General features: G+C 44.0%; 1 pseudogene; it reads left to right on the top strand.

The window, feature by feature from the left end:
* LOC107546315 (tubulin alpha-1A chain-like) overlaps positions 1-20639 on the top strand; it is a 29982-nt pseudogene extending 9343 nt beyond the window's left edge.
* The last annotated feature ends 3258 nt before the right edge of the window (positions 20640-23897 follow it).

Raw genomic sequence — 23897 nt, 5'->3', positions numbered from 1 at the left:
TTACATTTTGGGATTTGGATGATGATGGGATGCAGAATAAAGAAAGACTCAGAGGTCTTTGGGGCTGATCAGATATGACCACGTGGAGGAATTGACTTAGGAATTTTATTGTGAATGTGTTGGAAACACAATGGCAGTGAGAGATGAAGACGTGGCTGTCTGTAGCCAGCATGGGCTGGAACGACCGCAAGCAGCTGGTGAGGCTACTTTATCCACAAATCAGGAAGGGAGCAGTTCTGCTCAGTCAGCCTCATTATGAAATTCTGGCTGCTCTGGGTGAGGTTTGGGGTCCCAGGTTGTTCTGGGTATGGCTGAATTTCCTTTCAGATGCAGAGTCTGCCCTCCTCTAGGAACCTAAGGTCTCTCCCAGGTAACACTTGCTGAGGAGACACTCGAGAATGCCTGGAATTGGGGCATTTGGCCAAGGGGACTCAATCTTTAAATTCATATTTGGATGGGAATTCAGTTTGTCAAAAAGGTGGGGATCAGAAGATGAAGAACAAAATGAATAATTTGCAATGCTCATAAAAGGATGTGGGGGTGGGGGTGGGGAAGAAGCATGTGGCAGAGAAAAGCGTCTGAAATGATAAAAAAAAAAAAAAAAAAAGTAGATTTAGGTAAAATAATAGGATTTAGTTCACTCTTTAAATTGAAGCCAAGCAATTAGAAACGAAGGGTAGATTCTCTAGTCCTTTCTACTCATGAGTAATCAAAAATGCATATGTTCTCTGTTGCAGTTACCAGACACCAACCCCCACATGTTAAATCTAAATAAAAGGAAAATACTTCCTATCTGTATAGATAGGAAAGAAGAAAAGATCAGGGGCAAGCAGGACAGGGTTTCCTGCCTGTCCCAGAAGGGCAATCGTGGCCCTTAACTGAAGGTGGCTGATACAGACTAAAGGAGTTTAATCCTAATGGAGGAACATTTAGTGAGCACCTACTAAGCACAAGGGTTAGAGATGGGGAAATGCCAAGGTTCATAAGGAGTTTCTTCCCTTCTCAGTTCATAACCATCTAGTGGGAACCAGATCAGACTAGGAATAAGGTATAAGAAGCCCAGTATTCAGGGTTATAATAAACCAATACTAGAGATGCCAAACCATTTGTTCAGGGGGCCAGCAGTCTGTTCCACTGTAAGCCAAAGCTCAGCCCCAGCCAGTGTACCAAGTAGACATCACTTGCGAATTTTGAGTTCCCAATTTAAAAAGCATCAAATCACAACCCTTCTTTGCCCGTTGGAAACGTGCAGTCCAGTGTTGAGCATGTCTGAAGCTTTCAGTATCTCAAGCAAAGTGTAATGCCTAAGGGTACAGGCTCTGGGGTAAAAACCTCCTTGGATTCCAACTGTAGCTCCACCATCAGCAACTAACTGTGTGGCCTTGGGCAAGTGTCTTTACCTCTGTGCCTCAGCCACCTCATCTGTAAAAGAGATACCTTCATCCCAATATAGCTGAGAGAAGCAAGTGGGCCAATACTTGCAAAGCACTGAGAAGAGTCCCTGCCACATACTGAGCACTGACTAAACATTAGCTCCTTCACTGTAGAAGCCCCTGATTAGGAAGTCCTCACTGATCCTTAGCCAATTCACAGGAAGGAGCAAGAAGAGATACAGGTTTAAATACTCAGAAACCTAAGCATATAAGTTCTTTTTTACAGGCAAAAGGAAAGAAACCATTATTTATACAGTTGATCCTGGAAAATATATGGAGTTTGTATGATGCTGTCTTTTAAATGCCGTCTTTTAAAGGTTAAGAGGATGGAGGTAAAAAGAAGTAGAGGGGTTAAAAGAGTAGCAGAAAACAAATAGCTGGTTGTCTTTCAATGCTGCTGGCTTCTCCCACGTTGGCAATTCTGGGCTGGGACTAGGGGGCCGAAAGGGAGTTGCCTAGGGCCCAGATGACCGGAGGCATTTGCTTGCTCTCAGGCTGTGCGAGCACAGACCTGCCTCGGGGCCTCACTTGCCTCATCCTAGCTCAGGCTCTGCTTAGCATTCCTACTGGTTTCCTCCTAGGGTCGGTTCCTTGAGTTTCCCTGCCATTACCTTTGATGGAACAGGAAGGGATATGGGAAAATGTGGGAGAGAAATAAAGAAAAGTTTCTGTAACCAAACATTCTCTAAAGGTACATTCAGGGAAAGATCCCAAGAGTGATGTCCATTCCCAGCACACTGCCCCACCTGTGACCCAGCCTACAACAAGTAGGGCCTGAGCTGGGACCCAAGCCTTCCCACCCAGACCAGCAAGAGAGCTGCCCACGCGTACAAGGCCACTCTGAGGCTGGGCTTGGGAGGGACTGCTAGTTCCGCAGCACTGCGAGGAAAAGAGTTGTGGAGTCTCCTGGAATGGTTCAAGCTGACCTCATTTAATCCTGTAGGATTTCCTCCATGTTGGTGCTTAGGACGGCTAGAACCTTAACCTCCAGCTTATATCCAGGAATCCATTCCATGGGAGAACACTGCTCATGTCCAGAAAGGCCCCTTTCTTGGGAGCTGTCTGAAATGTTTAGGCACCCCCTAGTGGTAAAGCGGAGAGGACTCACGACCTGGAATGCAAGATCCAGAAAGGTGATGGGAAGGAGGTTTAGAAACGTGCGTTCTCCTCTCCTTGGTGCAGATGGACATGCCGAATGCTTGCTGTACCAAAGCCCACACTGCCTCGTCTCTGACAGACAAATGAGGGAAGGATGAGATGCTTGCCAGGCAAAGAGATCACACTGATTTTTCTGCTTGTTTTCTCTGCTTGTTTTCTCAAGTGAACTTCCTATCCCTTTTCAAATCTTCCCCTTAAGCAGTTTCTGGGTCTGGGTAATATACACAATCTCTGTAGATGCTGAGCTTTTGATTGCCTGTTTGTCTGGAAACAACCTGGAACCTCCCTGAAGATGGAAGGAGGCTTCCTTCCCATTTCCTGGTCCACATGCTAGGATGCTAGGATGGGACTGGAGGCAGAGCCTCAGGGCTGGCTCAGAATTTAAGACCGCCCGACAGGCTTCCCTGTGGATCGATGCATTGTCCTTTGGATTCCAAGCTGAGAGTCATAGATTTTACTCATATTTATACTTAATTGTAATTTACTGTTAGTTATAATAGGAAATACACTGATCACTTGAGGGAGTATTGCATGGTTGCTAAACACATGGGCTGTAGTGCCAGATGGCCTAGAATCAAATCCCATCTTTATCAGTTACCAGCTCTGTGACCTTGGGAAAATTACATCACCTCTCTGTGCTTCTGTTTTCTAATTTATAAATGGGGATAATAATAGAAACTACTTAATAGGATTACCCAGAGGACTAAATGAGTTAACATATGTAAAGCATTTAGAATGGAATCTGACACATTGTAAGTGCTGTGAGTCAGTTATTATTGTTATTGTTGTATGTGCTAGGCAAATAAATTGTTACCATTATTCTTATTATTACGCATTATTACATGCATCATCTTCTTTAATCTCCTCCACAATCCTTTTGTTAGCTCCTTTACATAAATGAAGCAGAAAGATGCCACACAGTAAGTGGCTGTGACAAATAGGGACCTAGCATTAAGGCCCTTGTATATGCAAACACAGGAGCTCAGAGATTTGTCGGGGAAACTAGTCATCTAAACCAATATGTATAAGAAAGTGCTGTTAGTACTCAGACAGACATCTGAATAGGGTATTGTGTGGCTGATAAAAAGGGAAGATCATCTGGGCAAGGAGATGTCAGGAAATACTTCACTGAGGGGGAAAGGCCGGAGCTGGGTCATAAAAGATGGACAAGAAGGGAAAGAAAAGTACAAACAGAAGGAACATCTTGAGCAAATAATAGTAACCACTTAATAGGATTATAAAGTTGGATGAGGTAGCAAAATGTGTTCTGGAACCACAGTGAGTGTGGGTTGGAATGAGGAGCAGGATAAGGGGGGTCTTGAAGAGAAGAGGAGGCCGATGGTGGGGGGCCTGGCAAGCAGGCTGAACCCCTGGGCTAAGGGCCTGGGGCAGTGACGAGCCATCAGAGGTTCGTGATTAGGGAGTGACCTGAGAGGACCAGAAAACCCATTTGTCTGGTTTTTCTTTTTACAATCACTTTTAAATCCTGATATAGATGAGTAGCTTTTAAAAAATGTTTTTATTGATTTCAGAGAAAAAAGGAGAGGGAGAGAGAGATAGAACATCAATGATGGAAAAGAAACATCAACCAGCTGCCTCCTGCACGCCCCCTACTGGGGATTGAGCCCGAAACCCAGGCATGTGCCCTGAGCAGGAATTGAACCGGTGACCTCTTGTTGTGCAGGCCGACGCTCAACCACTGACCCACACCGGCCAGACTGGATGAGTCATTTTTCTTTCCTTTTGGGGCTACACTGGCCCTAAGATTTAGCAGTATGGATGGTCAGTATCTCTGCACCACAGTCATTTTTCTAATTGTTTCTGACCAATTTTAGCCCAAGTGGAGATGAAAGTGGAAATAAAATAGAAAAGATCATCAAAATTACTACCCTCTTTTTATTCCTCCCCTGACTAAGCTGAATGAAGCCTAGATAATGCACAGTTTTCCCTTAAAGTTACTAAGGTTCTAAGTCAACCATGGCTCATGGCCTCTGTCATGTTTTCTGGTCAACACTATCATTACCTAACTTGTTCAGTGGTACATGTGGAGAGGACAATTCTAGGATCAAGGAATCTGTCCTTAAGGACTTTACAAGCTTATCAGTCAAGGTCAAAATTGACAAAAGAAGAGACTGGGACACCCATTGCTACCCTGAAACTCAGCACACCATCATCCTAAGGAAGGGAGCTTTCCCCCTAGTTATCCTAAAAAGAGACCTGAGCACCACTTAGAAGACTTTGCATAACTATGTCCAGTGGTCACCAGCAAAACAGTAGAGGTACAGACGATGGAGGCACTTAGGGCTCCACACTGAGCCTGGCATACAACTCCACATTCCAGAGCCTTATGACTGGCCAGGGAAGGTGGCAGCTTCAGGCATCATTGCATTTCTCCACAAAGTAAAGATCCATACAAAAGATCATGGTTGAAAGGTGAAGCACCAGGAAAGAGCTAACCTTTCTCTTGGCCTGTTTTTCATTGTATGAGGATGGCTGACAGCAATAGTAAGGGTGGTGATGATGAAAAACTTCAACCAGGAACCCATGATAAGCAGGGATTCCAGGACAAGCATTGGCAATAAGGTTTCTCTTGTCTTTAACATCCATAATAGCTCTCAACTCTAGCTGGACATTAGAATTACCTGGAGATATTTTAGAAACCTATCCTAATTACCAGCCCAGACCTATTAAATCAAAACACCTACAGGAGGGGCCTGGGTTTCAGTATTTTTGTTACAAAAGATCCCTCTATAAACTGATGTCAAATATGTGATGAGATATGTAGGCCATTCTGATAGTAACAATATCATTCTCTTCTGAACAGCAATATAATGTGATGGAAAGATTAAGTGCTAAGACCATGGGCTCTCCAGCCAGCTCTATAAACTGTAGTCCCTGATTTTTCACTTACCAGTTGCAGGGACAAGTTACTTAACCTCATTGAGTTGTGGCTCCTTCATTTGCAAAATGAGAATAATGTGGCCCATTTTGAGGATTGTTGTGACGACTAAATGCATGTGTAGCACTTGGCATGTCATAAGTGTTCAATCAAAACTAGTAGTAATAATAACCATCACTAGAAAACAAAGAATGATGAAGAATCAGGATGTGTGTAGAGGCCCACGCTGCTACTAACAAGATATGACAATTGCAGCCTCACCAGGCAAATGGCTTAAACCCTCTGGGTCTAATTCTTTCTAGAATTTCCACAAATTGGGCAATTTGAGATGACTGTTCTCTGAGGTAACTGTCATTTCCAACATTCCGTTGTGTTCAAAGAGCAGCAACAGGCTGAAAGGATCAACCTCTCATCAGGAACTTAGTGAATACCGTTGTGTGGTGACAGAGGAAAAGAAAGAACTGGCAGAAAAGGTAACAGAGAGCTCTGTGAGGCGTAGCTCCTGAGTCGAGCTTGCCCCTTCCCTTGCTACATCTGAAATAGTTGTCAACATCCCTTCTCCAGCTCCAACCAAAGACTCCGTGTATTTGCCCCCCACTCGTCTGGTCTAGTTAGGCACTTATCAGGCATCACCAAGTAGTAACCTAGTGAGGAAGGTATAGAAAGTGCTTAAGCCCGGCCGGGCGTGGCTCAGCAATTGAGCGTCGACCTAGGATTCAGGCGATCGGGGTTCGATTCCCGGTCAGGGCACATGGCCGGGTTGCTGGCTGCAGCCAATCAATGACTCTCATCATTGATGTTTCTATATCTCTCTCTCCATCTCCTTTCCTCTCTCTGAAATCAATAAACATACATATTTTTTTTAAAAAGCCAAAAAACAGATTCTACCTGTTGTTCAAAATACCAACTGGGTGGAGGTCACAAGTTCTCTGTACCCCAAGTTCTCCTCTACAAAATGGGAATGGCAATATCTACTGTTAAATAGCAAAAATTCAACTGAGTAAACTTGAAGATGAATGTAATTGGCTTTATTCCATGATTAATGAATAGGACAGCATCCTATCTAGCAGATAGCAAGAAGCTCTAAGGAGCAGTGAAATGGAAGGCCGAGGGAGCTGGGACAAGGAAAGAGTGGGTTATCTCAGCTTTCTTTGGGGGAAGGAAGAGGTTTGTCAGACGGATTACCTCACTACTCCTGACCAGGAAATTCCAGGATGACTAGTTAAAGGTCACATTTCTGGGAGAAGCTGAAACTGAAATTAGGTTACTGTATAGCATAGCGCAAGAGCAGAGCAGACTCATGGACACCTTTGACAATCCAGTAGGGAGTCACTATCAGCCATGACAGTTATGTCAAGTGCACGTCAACACTGAGGTAATGGCGTATAACAAGAATGCCCTTAGAGGGGCCTGAAACCACAAGTCTGAAACCTTCCATAAGGACTCCAGCTGGACACCAATATGAGTGGGACCTCCATCCCTTATGGGCTATATGAACTCAGAGCTCCCGCTGTCAATCCTCGAGCTTGGCTGTACCTTGGTCTTGCTCAGAGCCCTGCCAGACTGTCACTCTACAGGACACATGTGGTCACTGTAGCCACCTGGCTGAGACTGACGCCCACCTCTCCACCCGAGGACTCCACCAGGGACGTGGACTTCACGCCCAATCCTTGCTCTGCTCACTTGTACTGAGCAAGCTCCCCCTCTCTGTATGTAACCTGCATGTGACTCTCTTGGCTGTGGAGGAGGTCTCCCTGAATAAACCTGGCACTGTGGAAAGACACAAACTTGTGTGAGTGACTCCTTTTAGGGATGTGCCCTTGCTCACAGCAGTTACATATTAAGTCTTGGTTTGCTGACATGGGGCTGAGCATAAGTGACTCCATTTGGGGTCATTTGTCTTTTTTTTTTTTTCTTTACCACTACCTTCAACATACTTCTGATCAACCTTAGGAAGGTAAATGATTTCGACTTAATAAAATGAACCTTAAGACCTTTCGAATATCTGAGGAAAATGGAGGCACTCAGAATCAACTTCAAACAGACTTCCAATGACCAGAAATGTACACAATTCCATTTAAATGAGATCTTCAGTTTAAAAAAATACCATTGTAAACTAAAGGTGGCCTCAGAAAGTTGATAGATGTAATGCCAATTAGTAGAATTGAAAGATCAACATGGATAATTTATAATAAATAAAAAAATAATGTGTAAGCATCATGAACAGTCGCTTCAGATTCCATTCCAGGCTTCTCCAGGCTCCCTTGTCCTCATAGCCAGCCCTCCTGTCCACAGCAGTCTAAGGAATGTATTACTGGTAAATTCACATACGTTATCAAGAATACAAAAAGGTCCTGTTATTATTAAGCAGCCTCAGTTTAAACAGGCTGTCAGTCAGCTGCCTCCAGGCTTGAGAGCGTCTAATTTGTTGGCAGATAGAACATTCCAACCTGCTTTTTCCTGTCATGTTTTTGATAAACATTATCATAAGCCAGGTGCCTGTTTGAGCTGTCACCTTGTCTCAGGCACCTGCCTTATCCATCAAGTGGAGTACCTATTAAGAATTGGGAACATTATTTCAGCAGCTAATTCGCCAAGCTAAATAAACATTTAAATTCATTTTCAGTTCAACTTTCCATTATTTTTTCCAGCTGCTAATAGAGGGAGCAGAGTCAGTAATGTGTTGTGAATGGATGAGGTATGAGGTTATGTCTTAATGAAAAACACATGTCCATGGAGATTTTTACAGCCAGCAGTTATGAGAACTCTGACCATTTCAAAACATCCACAGCATATCCCAAAAAGTGCTATATTGTATCTAATAATTCTGAGAGCTTGTTTATAAACACAAAACATTGCGCATCTGTAATCGGAGCCAAATATACTTGAGAGTCACAGGATTCCTCCCCTAGCAGCTCGTGTGAATCTCAGCACCTGACCATGACCTCATCTTTCTTAAATGCCGCAAACCAGGACATTCTCTTGGAAGATGAACTGAATGTCCTGTGTAATTAATTCTCAACATTCTTTATTTCAAAGTGACTGGGAATGAGAGCAGTGTCTATAAGTTTGGACTTAATAGATTTTTAAAAGAAGAGGTTTGGGGACAATGAGTTTCCACTCTGAGTAAAACAAGCTCTGTGAAATGAGAACAACTCCCCAGAAAGGAGGAGAGAGAGGGATCAAGGTATCAGGCTAGGCTGAGGCTAAACGTCAGTGTCTACACCATTATAATGATGAGACCACTTTCTGTAAATGGAAACGCTAATAAACTTGAGGGGTGGGGGTTCTGTTAAATGGTTAGGGGTTAATACTCCCTCCCACCCCAGTGGAGGGGCTGAATGTGACCGGACCCTGCTCCAGAGGATAATTCCTCCTTTTAATGACAAGCTCCTTGTTGAGTGCAGACTCTTATTGAACATTGGGACAGGCTGAGAGTAAACACCATGATGGGGAAAGAAGAGCAAAGGTGGGGAGATTCTTGTCAAGGCAGAAGCCAAGTGTCATTTCTTGGGCAGCACAGCTGGACAGCCAGCATTCACACACCCAATATGCTGGCAAGGAGGTCCAGGGTGGACAGTTTGGCAGATATTCAAAGTGCTCTGGTTCTGCAGATCCCTGCCAGCTTATGTGCTGAGGAAGAATTGTGTTAATTAATAGGAAATGTGTGTGAAGGAAAAGAACATCACACAGCAAATGCCACTCTGCCCTGAAGTCAGCAGAGTCTGGTCTTCTGCAGGGCTGGTGGGGAACAGAACCTTAGGAACAAAGCACGATTCCATGTGACACTCTATGCTGACTTCCTTGCCTTCTTCATTGGCCAGATGATTTGAATTAACCAATCATTCACTGCCTCCATCTACAAAAGCTGAGAAAATATCTAAAATGTTCCATGTGTTGTGTTACAGGCCTGGCCCTAAACCCTAAGGCTGCAGAAACAACTGTAGAGCCCAGTTCTTGGCCTTGATTTCACAGGAAAGGACACTGTTCTGCCTGTGAATAATTAAGAAGAGACCTGCCCTGATGGCAGCAGGAATATGTAGAGGCTTCTCAAAGAAAAGGCTCTGTCCACACATCCTTCTCTGAAAACTGGCTGTTCCCCACAGGCCCTGGTGAAGGGATAAAATGTCCTAAGGCCACAGGTGATGGGATCCAAGCTAGATACAGGACCCACAATGAGCTAAGAGATTTTTTTTTTGTCTTGAGAATTTGAGTTGTAATCCTGAGACATGATCCTGGGCATTGTACTTAAAGATCCAAGAAGCTGGGGCAGAAACAGCCTTTTCCTACCACATGCACCTTGATAAGTAAGCAGAGAATGTCTGCCTATGAAACAACATCAAAAACAATCAAATACCCAGAAGGAAGAAGAGATAAGAGATTACCTTCGTGTCCCTACAGAGACAAGGGAACAACTTCAGTTTCTCACTTGTTTGGCCCCAGTGGAAGAGAATGTACTTCCTACAGTGAGGTCCTTTAGTTATCGAAGACATTCAAGAATGGTCTTTCTCCATTGATAGTGAGAGTGGGGTTCTTGGGGTGCCAATGGAATAAGAATTTCCAGAACCTCCCATGGCAGAATGAGATGTAGCAGAAAGCTTTATTTGTGTGGAATTACATCTCCCATTTTCTAAAGTCCCATTTCCCTTAATCCAGTCCTGGAAGAGGTGCAGCTGGGGATTCAGTAGAGCTAGAAGCAAAGCCAGTGGCCAAAGTTTCCGTTCCACGGTGGAGCTGGGTCTGGTACAGCACTAGGCTAGTGACAGTCTATCATTCCCTTGTGTGGGTCCCACATAGTCGTGAGTCATGTGGGCGAATGCAGGGGGGCCAAGAGAGTGTGCCCCCTGCAACAAGAGTCTCAATAGTCCAGCAGGAACCAAGAGAGAGAACTCCTTTTTTAGGAGTTTAAGTATCTCAAATCTTTCTGCTCTTGAGTGACCACACCTACTCTGCCCAATGACCTGTTCCCAGGTGTGACTGGCAGGCAAGTGCCTTCCCTATCTCACCCAGACTTTACTGGGCATGCATCTATTCTTTGCCTGTCTAATCCCTTCCCCCAGGGATCTGCAAGGAATAGGCTAGTGACTTTGCAGTTTCCTGTCAAAGTTGCACAAATGGCATGCCTATAAAATTTGGCCTTCCCTTTGCTCCTTTCCTGTTCATTAATAACTGGATTAATTTACAACAGTCTGAATTTGACTTGGGCTGTATTGATGAGCCAAGGGGCCCCTTAAATGAGCCAAAGCTGACAGCGCTGTGGGCGTAGGGAGAGGAGGGCTGGTCCTGTGAGCAGGTGTATGGGGCCAGGAGGCTGGGCACTGATCTGTCAGCCTTGCAATTTCGTTCCATTCATCTCCACAAACAGTCCTGGAGGGCCTCCCACATAGGCCTTCTGGCATCCCTCACCCCTGCCTTGGGCACAGGGGCTCACTTTGCTGCCCAGCAGAGAGAGCACAGTGTGTGGCTGAGGGACAATTTTTTAAATCCTTGTAATTAAACATGGTTCTTATGACCTTGGCCTCATTTATTCCAGTTTCCAACTACTGTCACTTTTGTTTTCCCTGAAGAGCTCTGGAAATGTTACCTGGTGGAAGCTTCCTGAGCAATGAATCAGCACTGTAATCAGCCCCTCCGTGAATTCTAAGAAGCTGTTCCGAACACTCCGCTGGTGCTGCACGTGATGCTGCCTTAGGGGGGCTCAGGAGCTGCTTTTAAATCTCCAATGGTTTTCTACGTGTGTGTGTGTGTGTGTGTGTGTGTGTGTGTGTGTGTATCTTGTTCTCACAGTTATAAACTCCTTCAGAGCAAGGACTATATATTGTTCTTTTTTTTTTTTTTAATCCTTAATATGGATCACCTTATTACAAGAATAAGTCCTTCATTAACAAATGACCACAGGGCCCAGCTGGGCGTGGCTCAGCGGTTGAGCGTCGACCTAGGATCCAGGCGATCAGGGTTCAATTCCCGGTCAGGGCACATGCCCGGATTTTGGGCTCGATCAATGACTCATCATTGATGTTTCTCTCTCTCTCTCCCTCTTCTTTCCTCTCTCTGAAATCAATAAAGATATATTTAAAAATTTTTTAAAAACACACAAATGACCACAGGGTCCTCTCAGTGCTCATCAGCTCGTCAGAACATACAGAGATGAAGACATCTCTAGACTTCAGCTGGCCCACTCTTCTGCCCACAAGCCCCTTCCTGCTCTCCACCCCAGGGCAGGCCTGAGCTGTAAGGCCAGCTTCTCAGCACAGGAAGAGAGACCTTAGGGAACAAAAAGACCAACTCATATTTCAGAAGAGGAAATGAAGGCCCAGGAAATTTCACCCTCTCCACATCATCTGGCTAGTGAGTGGCATTACCCTTTCTACTGGCCCCGCTGGCCTTTACCAAATAGGTGGCTCCCTTTTGCTTTATGATGAAGAGGTGGAAGCCAGGCTGATGGTTATCTTCCTCTACTTTTGGAAGCTGTGGGGAGCCGGGCTACTGATACATTTCCTGCCCATGTTGTCAGGTGCCCACTAGCCTGGCCCACTCCGTGTTGGCCTAGCTCCTGATCACAGAGACCAGTAGAGCACTGGCCTGAAATAACTGGGCACAGGACTTCTCAAGACTTTTCTGATTTAAACCCCTTTCCTCCACATCTCCTATCATCACACGCTCTAAGAAAACAGCTCCAAGATTTATAAAAAGAGGTGAGTTCGCTTCTCTCCAGCTTCCAGCCTTACCTCCTAGAGCGTGTTCTGGCTCCCTGACAGTGGCCATTCACATACCACAGCTTAAAAATCTGCTCCTGGGGTGGGGGTGTCACAGAACTAGTTGCTCCAAACTCAGAAGAGGAACATTATGCAAAACAGGTACAAGATAAACAGTTTGGCAGGAGTTTAATTACTTCAGTTCGTGGAAACTCTTGCAGCATCTACACAGAGGAAGTCGTGTGCTGATTAATGGGAAATTCACTTGAGGGAGGTTCGTGCCACATTTCATATCAAAGCCCCTCTCAGGAAACAAGGCTCAGGAGAGAGTCACGGTGGAGTCACCTTGGGGGTGTCTGCGAAGGAAGAGGCACCATGTCTCTGTCCCTCCTCCCCACACAATGAGACTCTTTCCTTTTCATGGTTTTCCTCCGCAGAGGAAATGAGTCCTTTTCAGAGCATTCAGCACTGGGCAGTGACGCCCAGCCAGCAGTCCCAGGCCTTTTGACTGCAAGGCAGGCTCTAAGGACAGTAATCAGAGGCCTAGGCTTCCCGCCTTCCCTGCCCTGATCCCCCACACACCTTCCCCTGGGCGATTCCCCACTGTTAGCTTCCTCTCCACTAACCCCTCACAGAGCTGGGGCTTCTCTGTGACCCACCAACCAGACTCCCTCCCTGATCACACTGAATGGCAATTGCTGCTTCACTGTCTGTCTCTCCCAGGAAACTGTGCCTTCCCTTAGGGCACAGCCTGGCCATATTCCTGGGCCCATCCTGGGGGGTGATTAACCATGTTGAATAAATGAATGAAAGAGTCAGTAACTGAACACTCAGATAGGCTCTCATAAACCCAGATTAAAGTGAAAATTATCTCTGGGGCCAAGGGATACTACTTCAGAACAGCTGCATTTCTAAAAGCCTTTCACCAACCTAGTGAAAGGAATTAGAGAGTTTTAAGCATCATGTAGTTGGGAGGGAGAGGAGTTTTGGGGAAAATTCAGTGGCATTTCATGGGCAGAAGAACGAGGGGAGCCCTCGAGCCCAGGGTACAAGTGATAAGGTGGCACATTATTTGTAGAGAATATAAAAGCAATAAGAAATCTGATCAAAATCAGTTTATTTTTATTGTTACTTTTATTATAAAATTGCATCAGCAATTTTAAACAATGTCATTGATAAAATACCTCTCCCCTAAAAAAAAAAAAATCTTTAATTGATTTAAGTTTTAAGCAATTGCTGCAGTTTATTGCTAATATTAATAATATCTGTCATGTGATCACATTTTTATAATTTATGCTTTAATACACATTGCATTCTATATAGAATTTAATTTGGAGCAATCCCTGTTATATAATTGGCCCCTGGTAATGCAGACTCAGTTACATATGTTCCTTTGGAGAGTAAGTTTCTTCCAGTTCACAGTCTCCAAAGTACTACATGTTCTTGCATTTAAACAGTATGTTATAAACAAATAGTGATAGTACAGTGATTGCAAAGATGGATTTGAATTTCAATCCTGTCACTGTATGTGACAACCTGGAGGGATTTCTCTTTTGGTATTTAATATTCAAATTTTAAAACTGTGAAACAGTGAGAACTATGAGGTGTAATTTTTTGTAGGTGCAAACTTTAATTCATACGTGAAATGTTTTACTGAATTTTAATAATGTATTTTAATATGCAGTGTATTCATTTTAATTGATAATTATTTTGAAGCTAAACAGTGAATTCTGAAAAAAACTAAATATTAGTGATATTATTTCATAGTTGCATAAATTATACTTTTTGCAGATCTTTCCATGTTATTCCTTTTTTGTACTATAATATTTCTTTTTTGGCTTTATTTATTTATTTATTTATTTATTTATTTATTATTTTACTGACCTGGATATATAATCAAAGTTCAAGAAAAGAGAAATTTTATGATTTATTTTCTAGACATTCTTCTTCTTCTTTTAATTTTACAAATGTTAAAAATAGTTTTGTTGTATAGAGGAAGCAGTTGTTAAAATATGATCCCCTCCAAATGTCATATATACCAGTAATGGCACTGGGAAAACCCAGGGCACTAGAATCATCCCAGTAAGCAATGCCCCCACTCCAGACCACCCTTACTCCTACCATCTTTTCACATTTTTATTTTCTTTATAACATTCCTCACTATCTAAAATTCTCCTCTCCTCCTCTCTTCCTCTTCTGCTTTTCTCTCTGTCTCTCTGTCTCTCTCCCTTTCTCCCCTCCAACTAGAATATGACGTCAGGAGAACAGAAACTGTGTTTGTCTTGGTATTGTACATACAAGATGCTAAAAGAACATTTCTTGGATTAATTAATTAATTAAACAACCTGTATCTAAGGCAGCTTTCTATTCCAGTCTGGAAATGCTGCCCCTCTTGATGGCATGAGGAGTCGGAGTGGGCGAACCTTCCCCTGTAGGATGCCAATGTTCCATATCCTTTAATTAAATTGCTATTTTTGGTCAGTGGTGCTATGATAACTCAAGTCAAGTTGCTAAGGGCAACATACCTTTGCTTTCCCATCTTCATTGACTCCCCTCAAAAAAAGTACAAAAAAAGATCTTTTAAAAGTTCAGATGTGAAAAGTCCCCAGAAGGAGAGAAATGCCCCTGCAGCAAATTCTTATATAATCCAATGATAATTATAAAGATCTAGTTCAACTATGTGAACAATTTTTTTCAACTAACACATTAGCAAGTTTAAAAAGTTATTTGCTTCTTAGTCATCTTTACAGTTTATTATGGAGTTCTTGGGAGGAAAAGAATCTTGGTGACATAAAGATATAAAAAGATGTATTTCCAGGCTCTGATTTGCTACCCAAGCAACTTGGGAGAGTGGGAAGGACTATCGGTAGCTTATCACAACACTCTCAAGGTGAGGTTGACAGGGAGACCCTAGCTTGACGATAACTGATTACTTCTTCTCCCACATGCCCGCATTCAGTCTCCAGCCCTTACAGATTATAACTCCAAACTCTTTCTCAAATCTAACCCTTCTTATCTATTTATTCATCAACAGACTCTGCATTTCCCTGACTTCAATATTATCCCCAATCCCCCAATCCATTCTGCCCAAGGCCAACAGTCGGACCATACCCTTCGCTGTATAAAATGCTCCACCAGCTCCTCTTTGCCTAGACAGGAAGGTCCAAGCTCCTTAATGAGTCATAAAAAGGCTCTCCAGGATAGCACTGCCAGTTCATGGTCCTCATCTTGAACTTAATGATATAATAAACCCAGTTCTTGTAGTTCCCTGAACACTTAGTGAAGTTTCTCACCTCCGTGTCTGTGTATAGGTTGACTTTATGCTCATAATGCCTTTATCCAATCCTCTATTTTCTGGCTGATTTCTACTCTCCTTTTATATATATACACATACATATATTGTATATGTATGTGTATATGTATATATACAATATACATATATTGATTGATTCCATAGAGAGGGAGAGAGAAACAGAAACATCAATGATGAGAGAGTCATTGATCAGCTGCCTTCTGCACGCCCCCCACTTAGGATAGAGCCTGCAACCCGGGCATGTGCCCTGACTGGGAATCGAACCTTGATCTCCTGGATCCTAGGTCAAAGCTCAACCGCTGAGCCACTCTAGCCAGGCCCTACTCTCCTTTTAAAACTCAATTTAAGTTCCCCCTCATCCTTGGAACACTCCTCCCCCAGTCAGAATTAGGTTCTGCCCTTCTGTATTCCCAGATTCCTCTGTCATCCTCTGTAGGTTGTCCAATTGTAATTATGTACATCAGGATCCATTAACCTTATTAGACTTGGAATTCCTAAGGTCAGGAACTGTATCTTATTCATCTTTATCTTAGTGCCTAAAACAGTGTCTGGCACATAGTGTTTAATGAGTGCTTGTTGAATAAATTAAGTAATGAATATGTGAATGACAAAATAGTTTTTTCAATTTAAGTATATATTCTTAGAAAAGTCTAAAAGTAAGTAATATTTTATTGAACACTTGAAGAAGTGCTTTAACTTAAAGATGAAGTCATAAAAGCATGAGATCACCCTGGTCATTCTGTGGAAAGTTGGCCTAACAGCCAGTCCAACCCCTCCAAGTTTGGCTTTCTCAAGTCCCAGGAAGGGACTCATTCCCCCAATTCGTGCATGATGTTTTCCTCCAGAACTGCTTATTTAGCACTTCTCACAGGCACTAAAATAACTTACTTATCACTGGGTCTGCTTGCACCTGAGCTCAGAACAGAAATAGAGACACAATGAGCTGGACATGCTTGTTTTGGAATTTACTGAAATCATAGTCTTGATCTGCAAGCTTCTAGGAATATCTCTGTAGTTCCCTGACATTAACATTATCTATTTCTGGGGAGAGCTTTTTCAACCTACACACATCCCATGTCCTCCTTCAGTCCCATTAGCTGCCTACCCCCCACCTCTACACTTACTTGTCTCTGAGAGGCTCTCAGGGTTAAGAGCATATATTTTTGACAAAGCTTCCCAGTTACTCTACTATGTCTCAGCTTCACCCTGCCAAACGTAACCCACCTAGACAGCGGGTTGGACTCTCCCTCCACTCATGAAGTGCTAGGGCCATAGCAGTGGCAGCAAAATTTTTCCAGGACTGGACACCTTACTTTTCCTCTTATCACAGTTCAGCCCCAGCATTTCTGTAGTGTTTCCCTAAGAGAATTAATTCTTATTAATTAAGAAGAAATAATGTCATGGATCATTGGAAAGGGCACAATCAGATGCTGGAAGAAAATGTGAATTAAAGAATTCCAGGCCAATGAGAACAGACTGGTCTTCTGAGATTGCATAACACCAAATAGGGTTTTTCCTGGCCAGGACCATGCCAAGCATATGCCTTATAGCACCAAGCCTGCAACCATGTGGTAAGGGGACACTTTTAATCCTTAATGAAGTTCCCTTGAGGAAAGGGTGGGGGACAGAGAATAGTGATAGCAACTGCCACCTGTGCTCCTTTAATAAAGTTGGAATTAGAAGAAAATTGTGCAAACAGTGAAATAGAACAAAGCTATGGTAGACAGGCATTGCCCTCATAACACTCCCTGTGCCTCTAAACCTCTAGAAACTAAGCTAGAAAGATGTTTCAAGAATTTCCCAGACCTCTTGTAAAAACAAACAAACAAACAAAAACCTTTTGTTAGTCATTCATTTATTTGACAAACATTTATTGAATTCCCTCCATATGTCAAGCACCTGGCTAAGAGACTGTGGCCCTTTTGTTTATTACTATTCTCCCAACCCTTAGCATAGTACTTGGCATACTCCGTAGGACGCCCAAATAAATTTAAATGAAGATTGGCTTCCAGCATGACAACTTGAGGAGTTCTCCAAACCATTTGCCAGTAAAATTTGTGGGGAAACATTTTTTTAAGCCATTCGAAACCCCTGGGAATGGTCTTAAAGGCATACAGTAAATGAGGGAACACCTATGCAAGAAAAATCTATAACAATTTGGTAAGAAAAGGGAGTCTGCAGTATTTGAGCCAGAACTGCTCCCTTCTTGCTCCCTCGCAGTTCAGCAAGGCAGGGACTCTACTCCACGCTGGGGAGCCAAGAACACAGCCTCCTGTCCTCCAGCTCCAAGTTGGAGGGCTTTTTTCCTAGGAGGAGCAGGACATCAGCATTCCTCCTTCTGCCTGACGCCTTGTTGCTGAGGCTAATTTGTAGGCAAGCACAGTGGAGAGATGGGAGTTCCCTTAAGCACCTACTGTGGAAGGTAGGCCTTTACCTTCGGTGCAGCACTTCTGCGAACACTGGGTGCTCCATTACTCCCAGCCTGGCTTGTAAGGCAGCGGCTCCACGCTAGGAGAGGCGCTCTAAGAACACCTCAGGCTACTGCCCCCAAGCCCCCTCAACCCCCACTCCATCTACCCAGTGCTCACCTCCTAAAGTGGGGGGGTCCCGCTCATGGAAAAGGGTGCCAGAGTTCCACTCCCAGCTCCAGAGCCCTGGCTCGGAGATTTTGTCTGGAGGACAAATAGGTCATAAAACAGCTAGCTCCTAATCTCTTCTCAAAGGAACTGGCTTCATTTGCAACAGCATGTAGAGAATTGTAGGCCTAAGGGAGCTCTCAAGAACAGTGCATGTTGTAGTGGGGGAAATTAGGAGGAGGTTTGTGGATTTGGTGAAGATAGTCAAACTGTAGGTTGACTGATTTTCTGAAGAGAGCTGAGGAAAGAGATGTGGGCCGACTCCTCCTAGGGTGAGAACAGATATTAAACAGTGACCACAGGAACTTTTCCTTCAAGGGAACCGGAATGTAATTGAATTTTTCTGCAGAGCAATTTACGTCCCTAGGATATTGTGGAAAACAATAGAGCAATTAATTGGCCAGCAACAGTGAAGTCTAACAGCTAGGAGAGGTCCTGGAAAGAGAAGAATAAGCCCATTTCAACCCACTGTCATCCCAGGGTGCCTGTGGGCAAACCCAAGGCTGTGCTTCCCTGAGGAGCAACATCAGAAGCTTAGCTGTGTTTATGTTTTGGTGGGGAGGGAGTAAGGAGGTGGAGGTAGGAAAGAGGGGAGTGAAACTTCTAAAATAATCCAACCAGTTACTAAAAAACTAAGCAAGCAAATAATAATAACAAGCCTTGGAGTTGGGGAGGGAGGAAGTATGTCTAGTTTCCAACAGAAAATTTTAAGACATGCAAAGAAATAGGAAAGTATGACCCATATACTGGAAACACAATGGAAACAGTCTGTGAGAGCAAACAGATGATAGAATTAACAGAAAAAGACTTCGAAGTTCCCATAATAAATCTGTTGGAAGAACGAAAGGAAATCATGATTTAAAAATTTTTTAAAAAGAAAGGTATGATGAAAATAGAGAATACCAATAAAGAGATATCAAATAATATATGAATGAATGAATGAATGAATGAATGAATGAATGAATGAATATAGATTTTTTGCACCAGGTCCACCCCTAATATTTTCAGAGACCAGAAAAAGTAAAAATGGATAACTGTCTACCACATGCCTAAATACTTAAAATTTTAAAATCAGGTTCTCTGACTGCCTAAGAGTGGTGCTGTAAGAAGCAACGATCTCTCCTCTTCCTCTCCGCCATCCTCTTGGCAGCCGCAAAACAGCAACTGTGCATGAGTGCACCTCCATCCATGTCGGCCAGGCTGGTGTCCAGATCACAATGCCTGCTGGAGCTCTGCTGCCTGGAGCATTACATCCAGCCCAATGGCCAGACGCCAAGTGAAAGACCATTAGTGGGGGAGATGACTCCTTCAACACCTTCTTCAGTGAGACAGGCCCTGGCAAGCATGTGCCCAGGGTAGTGTTTGTAGACCTAGAACCCAGGGTCATTGATGAAATTTGCACTGGTTCTTACAGCCAGCTCTTCCACCCTGAGCAGCTCATCACAAGCAAGGAAGATGCTGACAATAACTGTCCCCATGGACACTACACCATTAGCAAGATCATTGACCTCATCTTAGAATGAATTTGGAAACCGGCTGACCAGTGCACAGGTCTTCAGGGCTTCTTGGTTTTCCTCAGCTTTGGTGGGGGAACTGATTCTGGGTTCACCTCCCTGCTGATAAAATGTGTCTCTATCAATTATGGCAAGGAGTCCAAGCTGGAGTTCTCCATTTTTCAGCCCCTCAGGTTTTCAAAGCTGTAGTTGAGCCCTACAACTCCATTCTCACCACCCACGCCACCCTGGAGCACTCTAATTGTGCCTTCATGGTTGACAATGAGGCGACCTATGATATCTGTCATAGACACCTTGATATTAAGTGCCCAACCTACACTAACCTAAATAGGTTGATAGGCCAAATTGTGCCCTCCGTCACTGCTTCCCTCAGGTTTCATGGAGCCTGAATGTTGACCTGACCGAATTCCAGACCAACCTGGTGCCCTATCCCCGAAACCACTTCCTTCAGGCCACATTTTTCCACCATCTCTGCTGAGAAAGCCCACCATGAACAGCTTTCTGTAGCAGAGATCACCAATCCATGCTTTGAGCCAGCCAACCAGATGGTGAAATGTGCCCCTTGCCACGGTAAATACATGATTTGCTGCCTGTTGTACTGTGGTAACATGGTTCCCACGGATGTCAATGCTGCCACCATCAAGACCAAGCGCAGCATCCAGTTTGTGGACTGGTGCCCCACTGGCTTCAAAGTCGACATGAATTACCAGCCTCCACTGTGGTGCCTGGTGGAGACCTGGCCAAAGAACAGCGAGCTGTGTGCGTCCTGAGCAACACCACAGCTATTGCTGTGTCCTGGGCTCACTGGGACCACAGGCTTGACCTGATGTATGCCAAGCGTGCCTTTGTCCTCTGGTCTGTGGGTGAGAGCATGGAGGAAGGGGAGTTTTCTGAGGCCCGTGAGGACATGGCTGCCCTTGAGAAGGATTGTGAGGAGGTTGGTGTGGATGCTGTTGAAGGAGAGGGTGGGGAAGAAGGAGAGGAATACTAAAGTCAAAATGTCACAACGGTGCTGCTTGTCGCAAGGGAAGCTACTCTGTTTTTAAACTTGCAAAGTTGTGGTCTGATCAGTTAATTTGCATGTAGCAGTGTATACTCTCATATACGCTTACGGGCCTATGCTTTAAAACACGATGCTTTGGCCCTGGCCGGTGTGGCTCAGTTGGTCGAGCATCATCCCATGCACCAAAAGGTTACCGGTTGGATTCCCAGTCAGGGCACATGCCCAGGTTTCGGGCTCGGTCCCTGGTCAGGGTGCAAATGGGAGGCAACTGATCAATGTTTCTCTCCCACCTTGACATTTTTCCCTCTCTCCCCCTCTCCCTTCCTCTCTCTAAAATCAATAAAAACATATTTGAAAACAAAACAAAACATGATGCTTTGTACAAACCCAACCTATCCATTTCTCTGATTGGTTAACAAACTGTTTTAAATGTTTTATTCTCACTCTTTGAAAAATATACTTGTTAATGACTTAGATCCTTGAGGTAAATTGTGAACAAGTCAGCTCACCAAATCCAAGCCCTGTCTCCGAACCTTCCTCCAAGAGCTGCTTTGGCCACTGGAGGCACATCAGTCCTCAGACCCAGGAAAGAGGCCTGTGCCAGCCCTGGAGGTGGGCTCAGAGCCATCGGAGCAGGAATCTCTGGGTTTGGGGCACCCCAGAGCATGGTCTAGATGAGAACAGCAGATCTCAAACTTGAGCAGGCCTCAGCATCATCAAGAGGGCTGTTAAAACTGATTGCTGGTCACATCCCTCAGAGGTTTTGATTCATCCTGAGTTAGGGTCCAAGAATTTGCATTTCTAACTAATTCTCAGGTAATGTAATGCTGGTGCTTTGGAAACTACATTCTGAGAACCACTAGTCTAGGAAGGAGAGGGACCACAGGCTCTGGATGTGCAGTTTCATTGCCCTTTGGGGGGGCTTCAGCAGGAGGAGAGCCAGAGCAGGCTCTTCTTCAGCACAGGGCCTTCTTGTCCAGTGCCACTTGGCGGCAGCAGAATGTACACCAGGCAACCTGGGAGAGTGCAGGAGATAATGCATAAGAGGGTGCCAGCACCTCTGAATGCAGCATTCTTCAATCATTTGATTAGGACACATACTCCCTAGCAATAGACCAGCCACTTTACCCCAAGTCTAAGTGCCAGGGGCACAAGGATGCTCTCATTCCTCTATCACCAGTCATAGGATGGCACAGCAGCTGGGTCAACTGAGGTTCCGCAGAGAACAGGGATTACTTTGTTCACTCTGGAAAATGCTAACTAGAGTCATTTGATCACAGAACCTTTTTCTGGAGTATCATCTATTAACATCACGTGCAAGTATTTTGGGAAACACAGTACTCACTGTTCTAACAGGAAGTTCAACCACCTCACTCATCAAGCTATGAAAAAGGTAACCAAGTGATCAAAGAAAAGATTTATTTTCTTTTAAGAGTTGTCAAAGGACTAAACTGTGAACAGCAGAAGAAAAAACTGAAAACAAGGTGACATGGTTACATCAGTGCCCATTGTCTTGACCTAAAGAGACAGGGGAGTGGTTCTGCAGACATTCAAATAAATTCCACCCTGGCTAGTTGCATTTTCATCCAACAAGTTGATTTTATGATATAATATACAGCTATAGTCTTACTTTACATTGGGCACATCAGAGCAGGAGTAAGCTACTTTAAAAAAAATAAAAATAGCCCAGCCAGGCGTGGCTCAGCGGCTGAGCATAGACCTAGGATCCAGGAGATTGAGGTTCGATTCCCGGTCAGGGCACATGCCCGGGCTGCGGGCTCGATCTCCAATGACTCTCTCATCATTGATGTTTCTGTCTGTTTCTCTCTCCCTCTCCTTTCCTCTCTCTGAAATCAATGAAGATATATTAAAAAATAATAATAATCCTTGCATTTTTTCTACAGGATTGCTGTGACTAAGGTCTGAAAACACCATCCTATGAACAAGCTGCCAATAAGCTGGTCAGCATCAAAGGGCCCTACCTCACCCACAACAGACTTTCCCACAGTGAACTTCTTTTCCTTCCGTGTTTGTCAGGAGGTCACCATTAGCCTTCACATTTTCCAGAGCAAGAGCCAGTACACTGAGGAAGTGACTTTCTCAAGGCCACAAAGTATGTCCCCACCTGGCCCCTGGGAGACCATCTCTCCTAGGCGCCTGGGGGGGCAGCGTGGAGGTTACGTGAGCCAGAAGATGAAGGGTTAATGTGCAGTTGAGCCTCTTGAAATGAACCCCCCTGAATTTGCTCAAGGACATCCTTTAAATTCCTTTCCTCCAGCACTTTGTTTGCAAGCCCATAAATAGCTCCTCTTCAAACACATACTGAAAGCCCAACCTAATAAAAGAGGCAAAACTGTTTCTGGGCTGAAGTGCTTATTGTATTTGCACAGGTCAGAGCAATAGTGTTCACTCTGATCTCAGTTTAAATAAAAGGCAAAGAATTCGAGTACAGCAGTCTCATTCTTGAGATTCCCATGAAACGGGGACATTTTACTCCCCCACAGCCACTGCACATTAAGTACTAGAAGGCTGCCTGTTCTCCAGCAAGTACAGATTGAGATGCTCAGATGTCCTGGTTGTAACAGCGATGGAACACTTAGGCGACACTTAAGCTACAATTTGGGAAAAGAAAATGTCTCCTGCTTTGTTGTTGGAACTCCCCGTAGGTCACTAGCCAACAGTGATGGTGGCGGAGGGCAGAGGAAAGGGATCTTCCTTTAGGTTGCTCTCTGAGAAGGGGCTAAATGCTGGGGGGTTTTTTCATGCCAACTTAATACTGGAATTGCTGCTTACAAGTCATCGGATTCAATCTTCTAATTTTACAAATAAGAAAATCTAGACCAGAGCGTTTGAGCAGCTTGCCTTAGGTAGTAGTAGGTAGGTAAGTGGTGGGTAGGTGGCTACTCTGTCAGGAACCAGACTTCTCTATGTGCACATAACAAGGTCAATCAAGAATTCAAACAATTCTTGTATGAAACCTTCTCAATTAATCCTTAAAAAAGCTATTTGGTTATCTGAGGGGACTGGCTAAACTGTGAAAAAGATCGTAAAGACTATGGAGCCCCTAATAAGTGACTTGCCAGTAACTCTTATAATATTCTCTTCTGTTTTTATTCAATGTTCCTAAACTTTTACATTAGCAAAAGGGCAGAATAAAGTGATTTTATGACTTTTTCCAACAGTTTGTATTAGTTTCTCAGGTTCCCAGCTGCTTTATTCTGGGCCCTGTTCATACTAACAACACCT

This window comes from Miniopterus natalensis, chromosome 1, assembly GCF_054644295.1.
Source record: "Miniopterus natalensis isolate mMinNat1 chromosome 1, mMinNat1.hap1, whole genome shotgun sequence".
NCBI classification, from domain to species: Eukaryota; Metazoa; Chordata; class Mammalia; order Chiroptera; family Miniopteridae; genus Miniopterus; species Miniopterus natalensis.
Note: the sequence above shows the minus strand (reverse complement) of the source record. Positions and strands in the feature narration are given on the sequence as shown.